The sequence below is a fragment of the Hyla sarda genome, chromosome 1 (genome assembly GCF_029499605.1).
Source record: "Hyla sarda isolate aHylSar1 chromosome 1, aHylSar1.hap1, whole genome shotgun sequence".
Classification (NCBI taxonomy): domain Eukaryota; kingdom Metazoa; phylum Chordata; class Amphibia; order Anura; family Hylidae; genus Hyla; species Hyla sarda.
Genome location: NC_079189.1, coordinates 604,388,785 through 604,400,946, shown reverse-complemented (window position 1 = coordinate 604,400,946; position 12,162 = coordinate 604,388,785). Strand labels below are relative to the sequence as shown.

Here is a 12,162-nt window from a genome sequence, read left to right as displayed (position 1 = left end):
AGTTCTTAAACTTTCCTCAAACACCTGTGGGGTCCAAATGCTCGCTACCCCCCCCCCCCCCCCCCCCCAAGATTAGTTCTTTGAGGGGTATAGTTTCCAAATGGGGTCTGTCTTGACAGACTGGGGGGACAGGGAGAGTGAGCCCTAAGCTGTCCCTAGTGACTCTCTCCCTGACTACTTGCCCATAAACCCTATGCAGTGAAACGACAACTTGGAGCGGTTCCTCCCTGCGCTACAGTGCAGTGGCGTAAAAACAAATAATAAGCATAGTCAGTCACAGGGCAGAAACGTAAAACTACCAGATGTACCAGACAGGATACAAATACTAACAGGGCAGAATATAGTGTATAAACAAACTGTTCACAAACTGGAATCCAAATTAATGGCAGACATGATAAAATGAAGACGACTAGGTATGGAACAGGTATACAGCAGAATCTAAGAAATGCAGGGGATGGACGGAAGAACTGAGAGCTAAAACACTAAACTGATCAGGTAACATAGGACACTGTTCACACTGGGACACAGAACAAACAAACGGGACACTCCACAAAAGGAATAGATGGTATAATAATAAAGTCAAATTAAAGTACTACCTGGCGGGGCAATGTGATCAGGATGCTGACCTAGTAGGAAAACAGAAATATAAAAACACGAAACACAGGACTAGAACCGTATGAGTCTAAATAGACTCCAGGATACCAAACAGGAATTATAACATACAAAGCACAGGTAACAAGCAAGACTAAAAATGGACGAGTCTGATTAGACTCCAAGATGCCAAACGGGAATAATGACATACAGAGCACAGGTAACACTAGACTAACACAGTGTGAACACAGACAGGACGGACATACTAATCCTAAAACCAACAAATGTAACAAAGACTAAAATCTTCAATAAACAAGACCATTTAACCATGGCTAAAACTCAGATAAAATAACATGATAAATACAAGGTAAATGCTCAAGCAGACATAGAGTATTGCACAAAATAACCAGCAAAGAATGCAGGAGAAGTCTGGTTTAAATAGACCCACCCGAGTTCTAATTGGTTCACAGCATTAACTTTTCCCTATCCAGGGAGAATAGCAAACTGCTCCGAAAAACAACCTAGTGTGTGAATACACACCTAAACAAAACAAAAAAACTAATCAAACGGACATTATGGGGTCACTTTTGGATGGTTTCCACAGTATTAGGGGGGCACTGCAAATGTATTTGGTATCAGAGAATGTTTCCTGCAAAATCGGGGTCTTTCCCTTCTGAGCCCTGCTCTGTGTCCAAATAGCTGCTTATGAATACATATGGGGTTTTTCTGAATTTGGGAGATATTGGGTTACAAATTATGTGGGCCTTTTTTTCATTTAACCCCTTGTGAAAATGGAAACATTACACAAGTTGTAGTGTAAAAAAATCTAATTTTTCATTTTTGACCTGCTTTTCCTAACACTTGTGAGGTGTAAATGCTCACTATACCCCTTATTATGTGCCTTAAGGGGTGTCATTTCCAAAATGGTGTATGGTGAAAATGAAAAGTTCGGGGTTATGCCAGCATTTTAGTGAAAAATTTAATTTTTCATTTTCATGGTCCACTGTTAGCAAATTGTGTGAAACATCTGTGGGGTGAAAATACTCGCTGCACCCCTTGTTACAGTTCATCCACTAGGTGTTCCTTCATGTCTGAGGCCCATGATTGACTCAAGTAGTGCACTAGGGCCACATATGGGATATTTCTAAAAACAGAAGAATTGCATCCTAGACACATTTTCCTTCCATTTTTCGTTCCTTTGTTGCATATTATTTCACAACTCTTGATTTGTTCCACCTCGTTACTCCATTCTTTAATACTTGGTGCCCTAGGGGCAAACCCCTTTTAAGGATAAGTATTTTGGTTATTCCTAACAGTTTAAGAATTGATTGTTTTTTTTATTTTTTTTCAACCCTATTCCCAAAATGGTGGTTCTAACATTATAATCTAGCTTTACTTTTAGCTGTTGCTTTATCTTTCCATATAGTTCTTTTTGGATCTGAACGCATCCCCAAATCATATGAATTAGATCTGCATTTCCCACCTGACAGGGCATTCTGCGTCCTTTCTTTTATCAATATTGTGTAAAGGTAAAAGAAAGAGAAATAAAGGTTAAATGAATGATTTGGGGAAACGGCTGGCGGGATGGGTAGGGGGGGGGAGGGTTAAAAGACTGGGCAGATTGTAGTTTTGATGTAATCGTGTATTTGTACCTTTTGTAAAATGGAAAAATAAATTTAAAGGAGATTTCCAGTGGTTAAAAACTTATCCCCTATAAGTTTCAGATTGCGGGGGTCAGACCGCTGGGGCCCCCCGGGATCTCCTGTACGGGGCCCGACAGCCCGCGGGTAGGGGGCGTGTTGACCACCGCAAGAAGCTCTATGGCAGAGCCGGAGCGCTGCCTTCGGCAATCTCCGGCTAGCCATAGCCATGTATTCAACACGTACTATCTGGCCAGCGAGCCGGGGCCCCGTACAGGAGATCGCGGGGGGGGGGGGGGGTCCCAGCGGTCGGACCCCCCGCGATCTCAAACTTATCCCCTATACTTAGGATAGGGGATACGTTTTTCACCACTGGACTACCCCTTTAAATAAAAATGAAGAATTGAGGCAATTATTGTGTTGCATTTTTAGCAGTGTTACTATCTGCTTTGTTATGGGAAAAATTGGATAAACCAGGAATATCTGCGAACAAAAATTCTCCTCCACTTTGCTGCTATTCCTGTGAAACACGTAAAGGGCTAAATACATTCTGAATGTCATTTTGAATGCTTTGAGGGGGCTTTTATGGGGGGGGGGGTTTCAAACACAGGCTCCTCAAATCCACTTAAACTGAAAAATTCTGATTTTGAAATGTTTTTGAAAATGTCGTCACAAACACGGACATACATTCTGTAGCATTGCTTTGCCCTCCTGTACCCTTAATCCAGTAATACCTTGGCTCATCATCACTGGATGAGGAGGAGGAAGAAGAGAGGAGGAAGGTGGTGTCTTCATCTCCCTCACTGGCTGTTTGGGTGTCAGAAGCAATGATGGCGTATGCCGCCTCCTACTTCCTAAAATAACGTACAGGCCATATTTGTTTATTCTTTTATGGCGTAAACCATGTGTAGCATGTTTTTTGAAAGGGTATCCTGAGTGGTGTACTACTTTTAACTTTACCTTAAAGGGGTATTCCACCCCTAGACATCTTATCCCCTATCCAAAGGTCCCCTAGCGTGACCCCCGCGATCTCCTTGCTGCGTTCATTTAGAGCATCGGGTGCAGCTCCGGAGGCTCTTGACGTCACGCCCCCTCCCATAGACTTGCATTGAGGGGGCATGGCTGTGATGTCACAAGCCTCCACATTGCCAGTCAGATCGTTTGGATAGGGGATAAGATGTCTAGGGGCGGAGTACCCCTTTAACCCACACTAAATCAATAAAAAAAAAAAAAACGTGAATAAAAATAGACAAAACACATTTTAGCATTTTATTTTTTTCCTTCTAAGAGCCATAACTTTATATTCCCATTAGAGATGAGCGAACTTACAGTAAATTCGATTCATCACGAACTTCTCGGCTCGGCAGTTGATGACTTATCCTGTATAAATTAGTTCAGCTTTCCGGTGCTCCGGTGGGCTGGAAAAGGTGGATACATTCCTAGGAAAGAGTCTCCTAGGACTGTACCCACCTTTTCCGGCCCACGGGAGCACCAGAAAGCTGAACTAATTTATGCAGGATAAGACATCAACTGCCGAGCCGAGAAGTTCGTGACGAATCGAATTTACTGTAAGTTCGCTCATCTCTAATTCCCATCTGCAGACCCATGTGAGGCCTTGTTTTTTGCGAGACAAATTGTACTTTTTAATGACATTGCTCATTTTACCATAAAATGTATGGGGGGAAATTGAAAAAAAAACTAACAAAAAACGAAATTTTGTTTTTTTACACAGTACATTTTATGGTTAAACTGACATGTTTTCTTTATTCTGTTGATCAAGACAATAAAAATGATACCCATGGTTACCTGCTTTACTATTATGGTACTACTTTCATAGAATTGTCCTTTTCTGACCTCAATAACTCTTAATATTTCTGTATACGCGGCTGCATGAGGATCATTTTTTGTGCTGTGATCTGTAGGTTATTTTCTGAACCACTTCTGCATATATGTGAATTTTCGATCACTTTATGTTCAATTTTTTCTGGGATATGATCAAAAATCAGCAATTTTGGATTTATTTTTTATTTTTTTATGTTTACGCTGTTTACCGTACGGAATCATTAACATTATATTTTAATAGATTGGACATTTCTGCACGTGGCGATACCAAATCTATTTTTTTCTTATTATTTTTTATACACTTTTTTTTTTATGGGAAAAGGGAGTATTTTAATTTTAATTGGGGGAGAGGCTTATTCATATTAAACTATTTTTTTTTTTTACAAATGTTATATTTTTTATGTCCCCCATTTAACTATTTATAGCAATCACTCGATTGCTAATCTATTTCAGTGTTATACATAGGTGAGGAAAAAGGTTAGGAGACCTCCAGATGCCATCTTGGCTCTTTGGACCCCGGTGATCACGCCGTAGGTTAACTGATGAGTCTCACAGATCCCCCATTATGATTTTGTTGCTGTGATTAGTAATGGAGGGTTAATCTGGTGACTTTATATACCAGAATATAATAAAAAGTGATCAAAAAAGCACATTACATACTGCAGGCATATACACATACAGCTAAGCAACATATCCAACTCTGTGTACACATACAGCTCAGCTACATGTACATTACACATATACAGCTCTACTGTGTACACATACAGCTCAGCTACATGTACATTACACATATACAGCTCTACTGTGTACACATACAGCTCAGCTACATGCACATTACACATATACAGCTCTGCTGTGTACACATACAGCTCAGCTACATGTACATTACACATATACAGCTCTACTGTGTACACATACAGCTCAGCTACATGTACATTACACATATACAGCTCTGCTGTGTACACATACAGCTCAGCTACATGCACATTACACATATACAGCTCTACTGTGTACACATACAGCTCAGCTACATGTACATTACACATATACAGCTCTACTGTGTACACATACAGCTCAGCTACATGCACATATACAGCTCTACTGTGTACACATACAGCTCAGCTACATGTACATTACACATATACAGCTCTACTGTGTACACATACAGCTCAGCTACATGTACATTACACATATACAGCTCTACTGTGTACACATACAGCTCAGCTACATGTACATTACACATATACAGCTCTACTGTGTACACATACAGCTCAGCTACATGTACATTACACATATACAGCTCTACTGTGTACACATACAGCTCAGCTACATGCACATTACACATATACAGCTCTACTGTGTACACATACAGCTCAGATACATGCACATTACGCATATACAGCTCCACTGTGTACACATACAGCTCAGATACATGCACATTGCGCATATACAGCTCCACTGTGTACACATACAGCTCAGCTACATGCACATTGCACATATACAGCTCTACTGTGTACACATACAGCTCAGCTACATGCACATTACACATATACAGCTCTACTGTGTACACATACAGCTCAGCTACATGCACATTACACATATACAGCTCTACTGTGTACACATACAGCTCAGCTACATGCACATTACACATATACAGCTCTACTGTGTACACATACAGCTCAGCTACATGCACATTACACATATACAGCTCTACTGTGTACACATACAGCTCAGCTACATGCACATTACACATATACAGCTCTACTGTGTACACATACAGCTCAGCTACATGCACATTACACATATACAGCTCTACTGTGTACACATACAGCTCAGCTACATGTACATTACACATATACAGCTCTACTGTGTACACATACAGCTCAGCTACATGTACATTACACATACAGCTCTACTGTGTACACATACAGCTCAGCTACATGCACATTACACATATACAGCTCTACTGTGTACACCTACAGCTCAGCTACATGTACATTACACATATACAGCTCTACTGTGTACACATACAGCTCAGCTACATGCACATTACACACAGCTCTACTGTGTACACATACAGCTCAGCTACATGCACATTACACATATACAGCTCTACTGTGTACACATACAGCTCAGCTACATGCACATTACACATATACAGCTCTACTGTGTACACATACAGCTCAGCTACATGCACATTACACATATACAGCACTACTGTGTACACATACAGCTCTACTGTGTACACATACAGCTCAGCTACATGCACATTACACATATACAGCTCTACTGTGTACACATACAGCTCAGCTACATGCACATTACACATATACAGCTCTACTGTGTACACATACAGCTCAGCTACATGCACATTACACATATACAGCTCTACTGTGTACACATACAGCTCAGCTACATGCACATTACACATATACAGCACTACTGTGTACACATACAGCTCAGCTACATGTACATTACACATATACAGCTCTACTGTGTACACATACAGCTCAGCTACATGCACATATACAGCTCTACTGTGTACACATACAGCTCAGCTACATGTACATTACACATATACAGCTCTACTGTGTACACATACAGCTCAGCTACATGTACATTACACATATACAGCTCTACTGTGTACACATACAGCTCAGCTACATGTACATTACACATATACAGCTCTACTGTGTACACATACAGCTCAGCTACATGTACATTACACATATACAGCTCTACTGTGTACACATACAGCTCAGCTACATGCACATTACACATATACAGCTCTACTGTGTACACATACAGCTCAGATACATGCACATTACGCATATACAGCTCCACTGTGTACACATACAGCTCAGATACATGCACATTGCGCATATACAGCTCCACTGTGTACACATACAGCTCAGCTACATGCACATTGCACATATACAGCTCTACTGTGTACACATACAGCTCAGCTACATGCACATTACACATATACAGCTCTACTGTGTACACATACAGCTCAGCTACATGCACATTACACATATACAGCTCTACTGTGTACACATACAGCTCAGCTACATGCACATTACACATATACAGCTCTACTGTGTACACATACAGCTCAGCTACATGCACATTACACATATACAGCTCTACTGTGTACACATACAGCTCAGCTACATGCACATTACACATATACAGCTCTACTGTGTACACATACAGCTCAGCTACATGCACATTACACATATACAGCTCTACTGTGTACACATACAGCTCAGCTACATGTACATTACACATATACAGCTCTACTGTGTACACATACAGCTCAGCTACATGTACATTACACATACAGCTCTACTGTGTACACATACAGCTCAGCTACATGCACATTACACATATACAGCTCTACTGTGTACACCTACAGCTCAGCTACATGTACATTACACATATACAGCTCTACTGTGTACACATACAGCTCAGCTACATGCACATTACACACAGCTCTACTGTGTACACATACAGCTCAGCTACATGCACATTACACATATACAGCTCTACTGTGTACACATACAGCTCAGCTACATGCACATTACACATATACAGCTCTACTGTGTACACATACAGCTCAGCTACATGCACATTACACATATACAGCACTACTGTGTACACATACAGCTCTACTGTGTACACATACAGCTCAGCTACATGCACATTACACATATACAGCTCTACTGTGTACACATACAGCTCAGCTACATGCACATTACACATATACAGCTCTACTGTGTACACATACAGCTCAGCTACATGCACATTACACATATACAGCTCTACTGTGTACACATACAGCTCAGCTACATGCACATTACACATATACAGCACTACTGTGTACACATACAGCTCAGCTACATGCACATTACACATATACAGCTCTACTGTGTACACATACAGCTCAGCTACATGCACATTACACATATACAGCTCTACTGTGTACACATACAGCTCAGCTACATGCACATTACACATATACAGCTCTACTGTGTACACATACAGCTCAGCTACATGCACATTACACATATACAGCTCTACTGTGTACACATACAGCTCAGCTACATGCACATTACACATACAGCTCTACTGTGTACACATACAGCTCAGCTACATGCACATTACACATATACAGCTCTACTGTGTACACATACAGCTCTACTGTGTACACATACAGCTCAGCTACATGCACATTACACACAGCTCTACTGTGTACACATACAGCTCAGCTACATGCACATTACACATATACAGCTCTACTGTGTACACATACAGCTCAGCTACATGCACATTACACATACAGCTCTACTGTGTACACATACAGCTCAGCTACATGCACATTACACATATACAGCTCTACTGTGTACACATACAGCTCAGCTACATGCACATGACACATATACAGCTCTACTGTGTACACATACAGCTCAGCTACATGTACATTACACATATACAGCTCTACTGTGTACACATACAGCTCAGCTACATGCACATTACACATACAGCTCTACTGTGTACACATACAGCTCAGCTACATGCACATTACACATATACAGCACTACTGTGTACACATACAGCTCTACTGTGTACACATACAGCTCAGCTACATGCACATTACACACAGCTCTACTGTGTACACATACAGCTCAGCTACATGCACATTACACATATACAGCTCTACTGTGTACACAGACAGCTCAGCTACATGCACATTACACATATACAGCTCTACTGTGTACACATACAGCTCAGCTACATGCACATTACACATATACAGCACTACTGTGTACACATACAGCTCAGCTACATGCACATTACACATATACAGCTCTACTGTGTACACATACAGCTCAGCTACATGCACATTACACATATACAGCTCTACTGTGTACACATACAGCTCAGCTACATGCACATTACACATATACAGCTCTACTGTGTACACATACAGCTCAGCTACATGCACAGTACACATATACAGCTCTACTGTGTACACATACAGCTCAGCTACATGCACATTACACATATACAGCTCTACTTGTGTACACATACAGCTCAGCTACATGCACATTACACATATACAGCTCTACTGTGTACACATGCAGTTCAGGTACATGTACATTACACATATACAGCTCTACTGTGTACATATACAGCTCAGCTACATGCACATTACACACATACAGCTCTACTGTGTACACATACAGCTCAGCTACATGTACATTACACATATACAGCTCTACTGTGTACACATACAGCTCAGCTACATGCACATTACACATATACAGCTCTACTGTCGACACATACAGCTCAGCTACATGCACATTACACATATACAGCTCTACTGTGTACACATACAGCTCAGCTACATGTACATTACACATATACAGCTCTACTGTGTATACATACAGCTCAGCTACATGTACATTACACATATACAGCTCTACTGTGTACACATACAGCTCAGCTACATGCACATTACACATATACAGCTCTACTGTGTACACATACAGCTCAGCTACATGCACATTACACATATACAGCTCTACTGTGTACACATACAGCTCAGCTACATGCACATTACACATATACAGCTCTACTGTCGACACATACAGCTCAGCTACATGCACATTACACATATACAGCTCTACTGTGTACACATACAGCTCAGCTACATGTACATTACACATATACAGCTCTACTGTGTACACATACAGCTCAGCTACATGTACATTACACATATACAGCTCTACTGTGTACACATACAGCTCAGCTACATGCACATTACACATATACAGCTCTACTGTGTACACATACAGCTCAGCTACATGTACATTACACATATACAGCTCTACTGTGTACACATACAGCTCAGCTACATGCACATTACACACATACAGCTCTACTGTGTACACATACAGCTCAGCTACATGCACATTACACATATACAGCTCTACTGTGTACACATACAGCTCAGCTACATGCACATTACACATATACAGCTCTACTGTGTACACATGCAGTTCAGGTACATGTACATTACACATATACAGCTCTACTGTGTACACATGCAGTTCAGGTACATGTACATTACACATATACAGCTCTACTGTGTACACATGCAGTTCAGGTACATGTACATTACACATATACAGCTCTACTGTGTACATATACAGCTCAGCTACATGCACATTACACACATACAGCTCTACTGTGTACACATACAGCTCAGCTACATGTACATTACACATATACAGCTCTACTGTGTACACATACAGCTCAGCTACATGTACATTACACATATACAGCTCTACTGTGTACACATACAGCTCAGCTACATGCACATTACACATATACAGCTCTACTGTGTACACACAGCTCAGCTACATGTACATTACACATATACAGCTCTACTGTGTACACATACAGCTCAGCTACGTGTACATTACACATATACAGCTCAGCTACATGTACATTACACATATACAGCTCTACTGTGTACACATACAGCTCAGCTACATGCACATTACACATATACAGCTCTACTGTGTACACACAGCTCAGCTACATGTACATTACACATTTACAGCTCTACTGTGTACACATACAGCTCAGCTACATGCACATTACACATTTACAGCTCTACTGTGTACACATACAGCTCAGCTACATGCACATTACACATATACAGCTCTACTGTGTACACATACAGCTCAGCTACATGTACATTACACATATACAGCTCTACTGTGTACACATACAGCTCAGCTACATGTACATTACACATATACAGCTCTACTGTGTACACATACAGCTCAGCTACATGCACATTACACATATACAGCTCAGCTACATGCACATTACACATATACAGCTCTACTGTGTACACATACAGCTCAGCTACATGTACATTACACATATACAGCTCTACTGTGTACACATACAGCTCAGCTACATGTACATTACACATATACAGCTCTACTGTGTACACATACAGCTCAGCTACATGTACATTACACATATACAGCTCTACTGTGTACACATACAGCTCAGCTACGTGTACATTACACATATACAGCTCAGCTACATGTACATTACACATATACAGCTCTACTGTGTACACATACAGCTCAGCTACATGCACATTACACATATACAGCTCTACTGTGTACACACAGCTCAGCTACATGTACATTACACATTTACAGCTCTACTGTGTACACATACAGCTCAGCTACATGCACATTACACATTTACAGCTCTACTGTGTACACATACAGCTCAGCTACATGCACATTACACATATACAGCTCTACTGTGTACACATACAGCTCAGCTACATGTACATTACACATATACAGCTCTACTGTGTACACATACAGCTCAGCTACATGTACATTACACATATACAGCTCTACTGTGTACACATACAGCTCAGCTACATGCACATTACACATATACAGCTCAGCTACATGCACATTACACATATACAGCTCTACTGTGTACACATACAGCTCAGCTACATGTACATTACACATATACAGCTCTACTGTGTACACATACAGCTCAGCTACATGTACATTACACATATACAGCTCTACTGTGTACACATACAGCTCAGCTACATGTACATTACACATATACAGCTCTACTGTGTACACATACAGCTCAGCTACATGTACATTACACATATACAGCTCTACTGTGTACACATACAGCTCAGCTACATGCACATTACACATATACAGCTCTACTGTGTACACATACAGCTCAGCTACATGCACATTACACACAGCTCTGCTGCAGACATATATAACACACACATACACAGCTCTGCACCACGCACATCACACACACACAGCTCTGCTGCATACACATAACTTCAGCTCATCCAGCAGCGATCACAACCAGCACAGCAGAGTCCTGCATACACTGAGCAGATGAGCCTAGAGCAGCAGCCCCTGATCATGTGACTCCTCCTCTTTCTCCATGTGACTGATCACATGACTGTGACATCATCGCAGGTCCTGTAACGTCAAGGAAATAA

The 12,162-nt window shown here is 41.0% G+C and overlaps 1 protein-coding gene across 3 annotated transcripts in view; it reads left to right on the top strand.

Moving 5' to 3' along the window:
- The window catches only part of LOC130296616 (zinc finger protein 436-like), a 91,160-nt gene that overhangs the window by 28,350 nt on the left and 50,648 nt on the right, over positions 1 to 12,162 (top strand). The window contains exon 1 of one of the 3 annotated variants that reach the window (XM_056548361.1): positions 125 to 2,120. The exons of 1 other annotated variant lie outside the window; for it this stretch is intronic. The gene's annotated coding sequence lies outside the window, so the exon portion shown is untranslated. Of the gene's footprint in view, positions 1 to 124; positions 2,121 to 12,133 lie in introns of those variants that run through there. One more of the 3 variants, XM_056548351.1, reaches the window with a different exon arrangement.